This window comes from Micromys minutus (genome assembly GCF_963924665.1).
Source record: "Micromys minutus genome assembly, chromosome: 2".
In the NCBI taxonomy this organism is placed as follows: Eukaryota; Metazoa; Chordata; class Mammalia; order Rodentia; family Muridae; genus Micromys; species Micromys minutus.
Genome location: NC_137971.1, coordinates 74,719,351 through 74,732,466, shown reverse-complemented (window position 1 = coordinate 74,732,466; position 13,116 = coordinate 74,719,351).

Here is a 13,116-nt window from a genome sequence, read left to right as displayed (position 1 = left end):
GTAAGCAGCCTCTCTTGAATTTGAGAAAGGCTTTTCCTCTACAGGAAAAAAGGGAGCTCCAGGGGGTGAATGTATCTTTTCACTTTGGTCTCTCCAGGACCATAGATACAGAGGAAAAACAGCGAAGGGAAGAAGTCAGGTTGGTAACACTGGCACTCAGGTTTCAGGACATGAACCAAGGAGTAGCATTTGGCTCTTTTTTTCCCCTAAATTTTATGGCATACGTACGTTTTAGAATACATACGACTTCATTATCACACATGTGTGAATCATTTACTCCAGTTAACTTGTAATTCCCATTCTATGCAAGTTAAACTCACATGAGAAATATTTGTTTGTTTGAGACAGGGTGTCACTGTGTAGACCAGGCTGGCCTCAAACTCCCCGAGATCCACCTGCCTCTGTCTCCCAAGTGCTTGGATTAAAGGCATGCACCACCACACCTGGAGAGAAATACTTCTAATGTCAGCACATTTAAATGCTCAATGTAGAGGCCATATAGCGGGAGTCCGGCCATATGTAGCCTGGCTTAGTTTCTAAGGTCACAAATTGCTTTTTTGATGAAGTTGCAACTCTTGGGAGGGTTGAGGGGATGGGAACTGCTCAACACAAAGCAATAAACAACCCCAAGGTAGTATTTTTTTAAGGGTTTCCCTCCCCCACCCAATATGGTTGAGTGTTCACCTGCACCACTAGCATGCAGTACCAGCAGGGGCTAGAAGAGGGTGCAGAATCCCTGGAACGGAGTTACATGAGTTACAGCCACCATGTTGGTGCTAGGAATGGAGCCTAGGGCCTCTGGAAGAGCAGTTCAAGCTCTTAACCTCTGAGCCTTCTCTCCAGCCCCACAGTAAGCGTTCTAAAGCAGGGATGTGATATGTCTCTGTGAGCTGTGATCACCTTATCAGGTTCTGCATTCTTGATGTGCACGCTTTCTCCAGAGGTCTCACAGCTGTGAGGCAGTCAAGTTATCTCTGGTCTCATACGACCTTGGTCCAATATGAAAAAGCAGAGCCTGAGGCATGGATTCGTGTTCTAATGGGCACACGGAGAAGAACTTTCTAGAAGGGAGTAGGGAAGAACTCTTTAAAAGGCTGTGAGGAAGGGTAGTGATATTCATCCTCACTAGGACCTCTGAAGCACAAAAGATGGTTGCACTTTGTGACTGGGATCACACCTTATATGCTTGAATTCAGTCCAGTGCAAGGCTGAGCAAGATGGTCCCAACTGACCTGAGGCAACTAATTCTCTGAAGAAGTGAACTCCCAGGAGCCCTTAGTCCACCCAGGAGGAGCTGGGGCCAGATACTAGCCAGCAAGAGTCGTTCAGAGCTATGATAAGCCTGGGCAACATAAACTGATTACAGCAAGGATTCAGGTCAAGCAGGTGTCAATGTGCTGGTTGTTTTATGTCACCCTGACATAGCTAGAGTCATTTGAGAGGAAGGAACCTCAGTTGAGAAAATGCCCCATAAGATCTGGCTGTGAAGCATTTTCTTAATTGTGATTGGTTGGGGGAGGGCAAGCCATAATGAGCAAGTCAGTTAGCAGCACCCCTCCACGGCCTCTGAATCAGCCCCCAGGTTCCTGCCCTGCTTGAGTTCCTGTCCCACCTGCCTTCAGTAATACTGTTTCCTAGAAGGATAAGCAGAATAAGTCCTTTCTTCTCCAAATTGCTTCATGTCATGGTGTTTGATCACAGCAATAGAAACCCTAAAATGAGCGGCATGTAAGAGTAGGATAAAGGCGAACTTGAGGGTGAAAACCAAGCGAACTAAGGATGGCAGGGTCACGGGTGATCTGACATCTGTTTGGTTTTGGTGCCTTCTTTTCTCCACTTTAGGCCTCGGACGCTATGGTAATTCTCACACGAAACAAAAAATAGATACACCTACATTAGCCGCAACAAACTAAAAGTAGCTACCTTAGAAGCTTCTTCCCACTTTAACACCATCTGTGGTACTGTGAGACTGACCCTATCCATCCACAGGGAGCTGGACACGTGACCCAGGCAGCCAATAAGAATACTCCTGCCCCTTGAGCTCAGGGGTTGGTCCAGAGATCCTAACTCATTACCCTACCCAGGCCATCGGGAAGAGTCCCCAGAGTTCTGTTGGATAATCTAACAGAAGAACCCTGCCCCTTTCCGTGTGAACAGGTTCTGGTTCTGTGGCTTGTCAAGCCCCTGAGGCATCTGAGCTTCCATGCCTCCCTCACCCCACCTTAAGGAGCCCTTTGCGGTGAACTTGGCTAGGCTGTAGTGTTAAGCAGCAGGGCACTTGGTTATGATCCTGGTAAATTTGAATCATTTCTATCAGCCATTTGTTCCCTTAGGGTAGACTGTTTAACCTTTCTGAACCTCAGTCTTCTTCTCCTCTGTTAAACAAGGGTAACTATATTCAGAGGTTTATAAAATTATATAAGACACCTTGAAATGACACCCCGTACTAGCACTGGGATTACCGGTGCTCTGTGCTATACACCTGCTATTAAATCTAGGGATTTGAACTCAGGTCCTCACGCTTACGTGGTAGTTGCTTCGTCTCACTGAGCCAGATCTCGTTGCATTCTGTGAACCCAGAGAAAGCATGGAGCAAGTCAGATGGGATTGAATTCCTTTCACTCGACACGAAGGGAGCTTAAAATAAAAATTAAACTTGTATCCAGTCTATGCATTTGTATGAAGTTATAGACATGAGTTTAAGGGCTGGGGTGGCGCTCAGTGGTACTTGTAGAACATGTATGAAGTGCCAATCTGGGCACCACCCCAGAACTGCAACCAACACACAAACGATAACAAATGTCATAACTCTCTCTGCACCAGAGTATGTGTCCCAGAGTGTTCCAAATACACACCTAGACAAATGTCTGCAGTCATAGATTCACACAGATGTGGAAGAGAGGTCAGGTCCCCAGGAGCTGAAGACCAGGAGGCTGTGAGCTGCCTGACATGGGTGCTGGGTACTGAACTCAAGTCCTCCGGAAGAGTAGCAAGAGCTCTTAACCACCGGCCATTTCTCCAGATCCCTGAGAACACATCTCTGCTGAGCATGCTCAGACATTTTTCTTGTCATTCCATAAACAACACAGAAAAATAGATGTTCAGATCTCACTTACATTGTATTTTGTATTTGGTATTATAGACAAGGTAGAGGTGATTTCAGGTGTATGTGTATAAGGTATATGCAAGCACCAAGTCATTTTTATTACTGACTTGAGTTCCTTTGGATGTCGTTATCCCTGTAGATCTTGGAGTTAGTGTTGTGGACACTGAGGAGTTATTGTAAATACACCAGTGGCTTTTAAAATGGAAATGATATTAGAATCATAAGTGCAACAAAGAAAGCATGCTTAGGAATCAATTTAACCAGAGAGGCACAGGATTTACATGAAGAAGTTTGCAAACATTTATGTAGGACTTGAACTACAGACAAGTTCCCAGTGTAGAGAGGAAGCATAACTAAAGCTCAGTTCTCACCAAGTTAAAATAGCAGTACAATGAAATTCGTAGGAAATTACAATTTTTGGGGGGCTAAAGATTCCAAGAAACAGTAAACAATTTCTGTGTATGGTGGTGTATGCCTTTAGTCCCAGCACTTGGGAGGCAAAGTGAGTTCCAGGTAAGACTGGTCTATATAATGAGTTTCAGACCAGAGGGCCTTGTCTTTTTTTTTTTCACAGCATAGAGTGAAGCCACAATATTAATATGATCTTAGCATATAAACCATGCTAGGACAACTCGATAAATACTTAGGCTTTCATAGGAAGTGTCCTAAATGAAGCTCATGTATTGAAGAATCATTCCCCACCACCGGAGATTGAGTTCTAAGGGTTTTGCTCTAGCAAAGATATTAACCCATTGATGTGTTTGTATTGTATGGTGTTACTGGGAAGTAGTGGAGACTAGGAAGTGGAAGTAGTTGGAGAAAGTTGGTCCCTGGAGGTGTGCCCTTGTCCCACACCATCTCTTTCTGCTTCCTGGCTGCCATGAGGTGAGCAGCCATCCTTGACTATGCCCTTCTGACATGACATTCTACCCTGCCACAGTGTGAATGGAAGCTTCTGATGGTGATCCCACTTCCTTCCTCCCTGTCTTAGTATCTTCACCTGTCATTGTGATGAAACACCCTGACAAAAGGGACTTAGGGGAAAAAGGGTGTACTCTGGTTCACAGTTCCAAGTTACAGTCCATATTGTGGGGGAAATTGTAGTGACAGGAGCTTGAGACAGTTGGCCATGTCACACCTATAGATAAAAAAATGAAAACAAGGAATGCATAGGTGCTTGTGCTCAGCTTGCTTTCTGTACTTGAGCATAGCTCATTCACCTACACAGGGAATGATACCACCCACAGTGGGCAAGTCCTCCAACCCCAGTTGATGCAGTTGAGGTAAATCCCTATAGACACATATATTTGCTATCCATTGCTACATAGCAAACTGCTAGCTGAAAGATGAGATTGAGCGAGGCATGTGCCTGTGATCTCACTTGGGGAGCTGAGGCAGGAGAAGTATGAGTTTGAGATGAGCCTGGATTACATAGGGAGTTTGAATTCATCTTGGGCTATATAATGAGATGTTTTCTGCTTACATAATAAGCAACAGAAACAGGACCAAACAGTTTTAGAACCAAGAGTATATGGGCTTGGCTCAGTTGGGTTCCTGTTTAAGAGCTTCACAAGGAAAGATTCATGGTGTATTCCAGGACTGCAGATCTTGAAATGGTTGGAGCTACTTCCAAACTTCTCCTTGTGGTTGTGGGCAAATTTCATTTCTTGTCGACTTTTCGACTAAGTTTCTTAAGAGCTGTTGATTGAAGGCCATCCTCTGGTCCTTACCAGTGGGACATTATGTTGAGCCTGAAGACACAGTGAGACCTGTCTTGTAAAAGTAACTTTTTTTGCCTGAAGATTACTGCCTCTGTCTGCTAACCTAGGCCTAGTGCTGGAAGTTTCTGGTCTCTATACAGTGTAATCTAGGCCTAGGATGTTTTCAGCTTCTAAGACTTGCTTCTGAATAAGCTCACTCTTTCTAGTTATTTCTGAGTTCTGGTTGGCTGATACAACTGAACTCTTCTGGCTCAAACTGCTCTTCAAGCTAACTGATTCAATCTGGCTTCTCTGGGTTTCCCCTAAATTGCTCTGCTTGGCCTCAAGCTGACTCTGGATGTCCGTTTTAATCTTCTGGCTCCTCCCCATTCTCTGTCTTGTCTGTCTTCATCTCCGTCTAGCTTGTTCTCTTTTCAATCTGTCTCTGTAAAACTGGTGGAGTAAAATTGTCCCCCTCTTTCTCATTTCTTTTTTCTCCTCCTGCACTGCTTTCTGAAGTAGCCTCTCTTTACTTTCTCTTCTCTAGGAAGTTGTGCTATCCTATTCTGTCAAAGCTTTCTCTCATTTGTCACTTTGTCTGTCACTCAATTAGACGTCACTCTCAAACATGGTTGCTTTCTTCTACAAACTAACTTTACCTTTGTTGTTTGGGATTAACAGTGTGTTCTAAGAACATGTCTGTATTCCAGCCAGAGGAATTAAAGGTGTGTACTAAGGGTTGAGCCACACCATAATGCAATCCTGGGGTTTATAGTATGACCAAATATCCTGCAACACTGTCCCAAAAAACAACCGGACTAGACAAGCAAACATACAACAATAGAGAATGCATTCCTTCTGCAACTTTCCAATTTACATAAAATTATGCACTTATGTGCATAATTGTGAATTGATGTGCGTTTGTGCTCCTGACCAAATGAAGGAGCTGTTTGCTGACTCTGTTAATGTCTAGTACAATGGTTTGGAGGTCTGTTAACTCTGAGGCTCATGTTTTGAAGACTTAGTGCCCAGGATAATGGTGTTGGGAGTGATGAGCCTTTAAGAGGTGGGGCCAAGTGGAAAGTCTTTAGGTCACTTAGGAGAGTGGACCAGGAAGGGATTGTGGGACCCCAGTATCTGGCTTTGTGTTTTGAGGTGTGATCCTTTCTCTTGGCTACACCAATTTCCGATAGAGCTTCATATTGTGTGGCTTCCAATACTGTGAGTTAATCAAATAATCTTTTAAAAAAACTTATAATCACACTTACTTGTTTACTTGTATGTGTGTGGTCCTATGTGCCATGGAACATGTTTGGACAATTTTTGGGAGAAGGTCACCATGTAGTCCTGAGGATTGAACTTAGGTCATCTGGTCTTCTGCCATGTTATTGGCCCTACACTCGTTTTCTTTTTTGTTTGTTGGGGTTTTTTGTTTGTTTGTTTGTTGTTGTTATTGTTTTTTGGTCCAGCCAGCCTTAGGTATTTTAGATAATAACAACAGCAACAAAAATAGAGAAATACTTTGTCCCAGTTTGGTTTCTGATGCTGTGGTAAACCACATGGCCAAATGCAGCTTGGGGAAGAAAGGGCTTAATTGGCCTTACAGATATGTTTATCAAGGAAATCTTTGGCGGGAAGATGGAGGCAGGACCGGAAGTAGAAGCTACAGAGAAATGCTGCTCACCAGTTTGCTTTCTTACACAATTCAGAACTATCAACCCAGAGGTGGCACCACCTACAGTGTGCTGGGCTCTCTCATATTAATCATTAATCAAGAAAAAACAGCACCCACAGACTGCCTACCGGCCAGTCGGATGGAGGCAATTCCTCAGGTGAAGCTCCGGCTTCCCAGGCGGTTCTAATTTGTGCCAAGTTGATAAAAGCTAACCAGCACATTCACGCAGGCTTTCATATCTGGACAGTTCTGCGCTAACACCCTCCAGGGCGCCTTTGGTCACAGACTGAGTCTTTTTTTTTTCTTTTAACCCTCTGCATATAAAAACAGTCATTGTTAAGAAAGTTTCCTAGGTCCTATATACTTAATAAGTTAACTAACTTACAGGGGAAGTTTTATTATCCTCAACTTATAGACAAACAAACTGTTTCAGAAACATTAAGTAATTTACCCACGTAATCAAAGCTAGTCGTTAGCGGGGTGACTAGAAATCAAACCAAGCTCAGTGATCTTGCCTCACGGGAGGCCTCTAGTGGTAAAATGTCAAACTGCAGGTTTATTATTCCTTTTGAAAGCAACGACCCTGAGGCTGTTGGGATCATGTTTTTGTTTTTGCTTTTAATACGGATGCCTGGGAGCTTTTTCTATTTATATTTCAGTGGTGCAGTAGGTCCTGTGCCTAGAGCCGACTGCCACATTTTCATACACTTTATGAGTGATTTTATGAGTGATTGGTAATTGCACATGCGCTACAGCGCCAGCCTGGGCTCAGGTTCAGGTATCAGAGTTGGGGGCCAGCCTGGGTTCCTTGCCTCAAGAAAAAAAAGCAAAACAAGCAAACAAATAAACAAAATTAAAAATAATGATGACTAGCCAAACGTGGTGGCACATGCCTTTAATCCCAGCACTCAAGAAGCAGAGGCAGGCAGATCTCAGATCTCTGAGTTCGAGGCCAGCCACGTCTACAGAGCAAGTTCTAAGACAGCCAGATCTACACAGAGAAACTCTATAACAATAACAATGATGGTTACAATCATCATCATCATCATCATGATAATAATAATAATACCAAGTACCTGACCTGTGCCAAAACTGAGTTTTAGAGATTTAGTTAGAGTCCCCACATTATTTGAAAGCAAAACTATAGAAACGAGGCTGGAAACTTAGAAGACCCCATTCCAAAGCCCTTCCCCCACCTCTTTTGGAAACAAGGTCTTACTATGTAGTTCATGCTCCCTCCGCCCCCTAAGTGCTGGGTTAACTGTGAGCTGTCATAAGGTCTCAATGAGAAGACCCCTGGCCATGTTTTATCCCCCTCCCCACCCTTCTTGGTGTCCCTGTGGGACTAAATGGCACTGCTATGAGCTTTATATATGGAAACAGGAAATGGATAATGGTAAGGTAGTATTATAAGGAGTTGGCCTATTTGTGGTAATTATGGACTTGTTGTTACTTAGGCTCTGGGGTTGTCCTGGGCTCATAGGCTGGGTTCCTGCTTCGGACAGGCACCATCATAAAGCAGTATTTGACACATGTGAACTCTTAGCCATGTGTCATAGTGCATCCTAAACAGAACGAATGAGCCGACTTCTCAGTGAGTGGACAGCGCAGCCAACAGCCAGGGTCTGAAAGTCTGCCTGTAGGTGTCTCGGACCCGGTGATTCAGGACTCTGGACTTCAGCAAGAGTGCTCACAGCAGGTTTTCCTTGCTCAGCTGATGAGAGGCTGCACTTTAAGTTCTGGGTTACTAGGAAGAAGGGTGGTGGTATGTCGTGTTCCAGGAAAACACTTTCAGCACACTCCCGGGCGAGGCCTTTGGTGTGCCCAGGATTCAAGTTCACAGCTTGGTCTACAGGTTCACTTTTTTTTTTATGTATATGAAAATTTTGCCTGTACAGAGGGCATCAGATATCTCAGCATTGGAGAAGTTATAGAACATTATGAGCCAATGACAAGTTCTCTAAACAGCTGAGCCATGTCCCTGGCCCCTTACTTTGCTTTGTTTTTTTTCTTTTTCTTTCTTTCTTTCTTTCTTTCTTTCTTTCTTTCTTTCTTTCTCTCTCTCTCTCTCTCTCTCTCTCTCTCTCTCTCTCTCTCTCTCTCTCTCTCTCTCTCTTTCTTTTGAAGCAGGGTTTCTTTGTATAATAGCCCCAACTGTCCTGGACTTGCTTTGTAGACCAGGCTAGCCTCAAACTCACGAGATTGACCTATTTCTGCCTCCCGAGTGCTGGGATTAATAGCTTCTGCCACCACACACCACTTTACAGCTCCAAATGGTTCCTGTTTTGTCTCTCTTGAATCTGGTGTGCTAGAAAGATCTAGAGCTACCCTTGGCTCATGTGGTTTCTCTTCCTCTTTTTTTCATCCCCAACCCCCTCTGCAGAGATGTTCTAAGTAGTTCCGTAGGAAAATAATCCTTTGCCCTGGGATTCAACTGATCTTTACAACTGTGTGTGTGTACTCTGGAGGTCAAGGGTGTAATGTCATTTACTTACAACAGGGGGCAGTAGAGTGTAGCAGATAAATGGCTGTGGCTGTAACTGGGTTTGAAATTTCATTACAGCCCTTGATGCCTACGTGAATACAGGTCTTTTTCAGAGTGAAAAAAACTATGTATCCTTCAATGCATATATAACTATTTTTACATTTGTACGTGATTCCTGTCCTAATATTATATATGTAAATAGTATAGAATGTAGTGGAAGAAATTAAAGTGAAAAAAAGATGAAACTCTCCTTAACGTATTTTTTTGACAATCAATTGCACATGTTATAAATAAATACACAACTAGATTGGAGAGATGACTCAGTGGTTAAGAGCACTTACCTAGGTTTGGTTCCTAGCCCCTGACGGTGGCTCGAAACCTCTTGTAACCCCCATGACAGAATCCAGCATCCTTTTCTGGTCTCTGAGAAGGGCTCCTCCTGCACATAGGTGATATGCATATATTCATGCAGGCTCACACAGATACACACTAAAAATTTCATCTTAAAAAACAGACTTATTTATTTTAATTTTATTTATTGCCTTAGTTATTTTTCTATTGCTGTGGCAAACACCAGGACCAGGGCAATGCATGAGGGAAAGCATTTGACTGATTGGACTTACGGTTTCTGGGCGTTCGAGTGCACAGTGGCAGAGGGGGCATGGCGGCAGGAACAGGTGAACGCTCTCATCTTGATCTGTGGGTGGGGAGAGAGAGCACACCGGGAATGACTGGAACCGTTTGAAACCTCTAAGCCCTCCCCTCAGCGAGGTTTGTCCTCCATCAAGGCCACACTTCCCAATTTTCCCCAAACAGTTCCACCAACTGAGACCTGAGAATTCAAACACAGGAGTCTATGGGGGAGCCATTCCCATTCAAATCACCCCACTTACGTATGTGTGCCTAAACCAGTTTTATATATTTGCAGGTACCACAGAGGTCAGAGTGAATCAGACTCCCTGGAGCTGATTACAAGTGGTTAAGAGTCGACTGTTGTGGGTGCTGGGAACTGAACCCAGGCCCTCTGCTAGAGCAGCGGACACACTTAACCACTGCCTCCCCCAAATCAAATCTAAAACAGACAAACAACCCCCCCCCACACACACAGGCAAAGACACAGAGAGACACAAAGAGACATAGAGACAAAGACAGAGAGCAAGCCTGGTATGTTTTGGCATCACGAACATACTATACCATTAAGATCCATCAGACACAAAGGGTTTTCACGCCCCTGCAATTGGCCTGCTCACATGTCCCTAAACAGTCACTCGCTGGTCAGAGCGTCTGCTTCCTGTCCCTATGGGTTAATTTGCATTTCTTAAAGGTGGATTTTTGTGTATGAGCGGAGGTTTTTTTTGGGGGGGTGTTACATTTATTTATTTGTGTGTGTGTGTGTGTGTGTATGTGTGTGTGTATGTGTGTGTGTCTGCTACCTAGCACATGTGTTGATCAAGGGACAGCTTTCAGGAGGATCTGGCTCTTTCTTCCACCTTGGGGATATTGTGATAACTCACATTCTTAGATCCTCAGTTCTGGCAGTGAGCGTCCTTACCCGCTGAGCTGTCTCACTGATCCCAAATTTTGTTTATTATATGTGGCATAATTATTTAAAATGTTTTGTTGCATTTGTGTATTTACTTTTGTGTGTTTGGGAGTGTGTGGTTGTGGATACACAGCATGCAGGTGGAGGTCAGAGGACGTTTGGAGTTGATTCCCTCCGCTGTGAATTCTGCTGATGGAACTCAAGTCATTAGGCTTGGCAGCAAGCTCCCTTCTACCTGCTCAGCCATCTCTCTTGTTGTTGCTCTATCTTCTTTACGCAGCACAATTAATTTGAGTTTCAATCTATTTACATCTGAAATTGAGTGTGAAACACAGATGGGTTGACTTTTAAACAGCATTTTGTTTGTAACAGTACGAAACTATCTTCGATTTAAAATTTTGTTTTTGATTGAATTTAAATTAAAAATTATGTATTCTTTTTAATATGTGCGTGCATGTGTGCGTGTTTTCATGTGGGTGGGTGCACTTGTGTGTGTGCGGATTCATGTGTACAGAGGTCAGAGGACACTTTTGAATGCATTTCTCAGGCACCTTCTAGCTTTTGTTTAAAACAGGGTTCGATGGTGTGTGTGGCAGCTCACACCTTTAATCTGGCACTTGGGAGACACAGGCAAGTGAATCTCTGAATTTTTCTGGCCTGTACAGCAAATTCCAGGTTAGACAGGCCTATATAGTGAGACTCTGTCTCAATAAATAATACATAAGTAAATAAAATAATGGAGGTGGGGCAGGACTTCACTACGTTACTAACTAGACTAGAGTAGCTGGCCGGGAAGCTCCCAGGGACCTGCCTGTCACTTCCATACCGCTGTACCCAGTTTTTGGTTTTGTTTTTGTAAATGTAGATTCAGGTGCTCACACTTGCTCTTCTGACTCGGCCATTTCCTCCACTGTTATTCATCATTTTAAAGACAGGGACCCGGATGTGACACAGGCCAGCCATGAACTCCCAGGGTTCTCCTCCTCTGCTGCCCAAATGCTGGAATTCCAGCCCACACCACCATGCCCAGCTTAGAGTTTGTAATGTGTTCAGCCTCAGCCATACGGGAAGTATGAAATGGAAAGACTCCTGCTAATGGCCACCCCACATCTCTCTGAGTTGTACTGTCCCTTCCCATTGTCCAGGGCCCCACTTTACCAGGAATGTCTTTTATATTCAGTCCCTCGTGCATGAAAGCATAGGTATTTTTGTGCACTCTCCCAGTGTTTAAGGAAAACATTGACCCACAAGAACACACACTGGCCCACAGCTAGCTTTTCTCACTTGGTATATCTTAGAGGTGTTTCCATAAAAAATCTGTAGAAAGCACTTTCTCCCCCAGCCTTATCATATTTCATTAACCTAATGGACGTTTGGGTGGTTTCCAAGATCTTTCTGGAAAGGACAATTCGGCATCACGTAACCTTGCACAGTGACGTCTTACAAGTGGGTAAGGGTTTCCTTAGGGCAAATTCTTAGAATTCGCAGTGCAGGATCCAGGAGAGCACACATCTATCATTTTGTGCCTCCCATGACTCAACAAAACTGAGACAGAGTCACCCTCCCACACTGGATGGACCTCACCGCCGGTTTCCCAGGGTCTCACCAATGGTGTGCTGTTTATCCAACACTTGGCATCCTCCTATTGTTTGAAAATGAAAACAGCATCATGGTGTAGTTTTCATTTGCATTTCCCTTAATCTGATGGACGTTGAGCTGTGTGCTTTGATTTTAAATGTTTCCTGGGGCTTGTGAGACAAATGGCTTATCAAGTAAAGGGGCCTCCACATGGTGGAAGGAGAAAACCAACCTGAACTAACCGACACATATGCACCGTGTCACACAAGCACGTGCACATGAGCACATGACTGTAGAAAAAATATTCCAAACAAAGCCTTGCTAAGCCAGGTGGTGGTGCATGCCTTAATCCCAGCACTTGAGGCAGAGGCAGAGGAGGCAGAGGCAGAGGCATCCCCCTGCCTCCGCCTCCTGAGTACTGGGATTAAAGGTTTGAGCTTCCATCACCTCACCCAGCAGCAGATGGAATTTTCTAGACCTTTCCACTTGGAGGACTCCAAGTGTTAGATAAACACCGTTGGTGAGATGCTGGGGAAACAGGCGGTCTTGTCTGTCCACGGTGGGTAGGTGGGTCAGTGACTCTTGAGGAGTCACAGGGGCACAAAATGACAGATGTGTGCTGTGAATGGAGAAATCCTCAGTGTCTGGATTCTGTGTCCTGGAGTTACACATACAGGTTACCACCCACAGTCATGATCTAAATTAGTGTGTGCACACAGGACTCTCTCATCCGCTCAGGTGTGTTTTGTAGCTCTGGGTGGCTTTGATTGCATTTAACTGTTTTAATTACACTACGAATTAGGAACCGGATTTCCCATGTGAGTGCAGCCCATTGTCCTGAAAAGAGGGCCACTTCCCTTGGAAAGTTTAAGATTTGTTGAGATACACATTTTATTATCTATTGTCTATGGCTTCTGTGCTGCAGGGGAGAGTTGGGTAAACACAGAATGTGTGGGTTGTAAAGCTGGGGGTCTTTACAGAGAAAGCTTCAACTCCTCCTGTAAAACAGACTCAGAGAGGTCCTTCCTG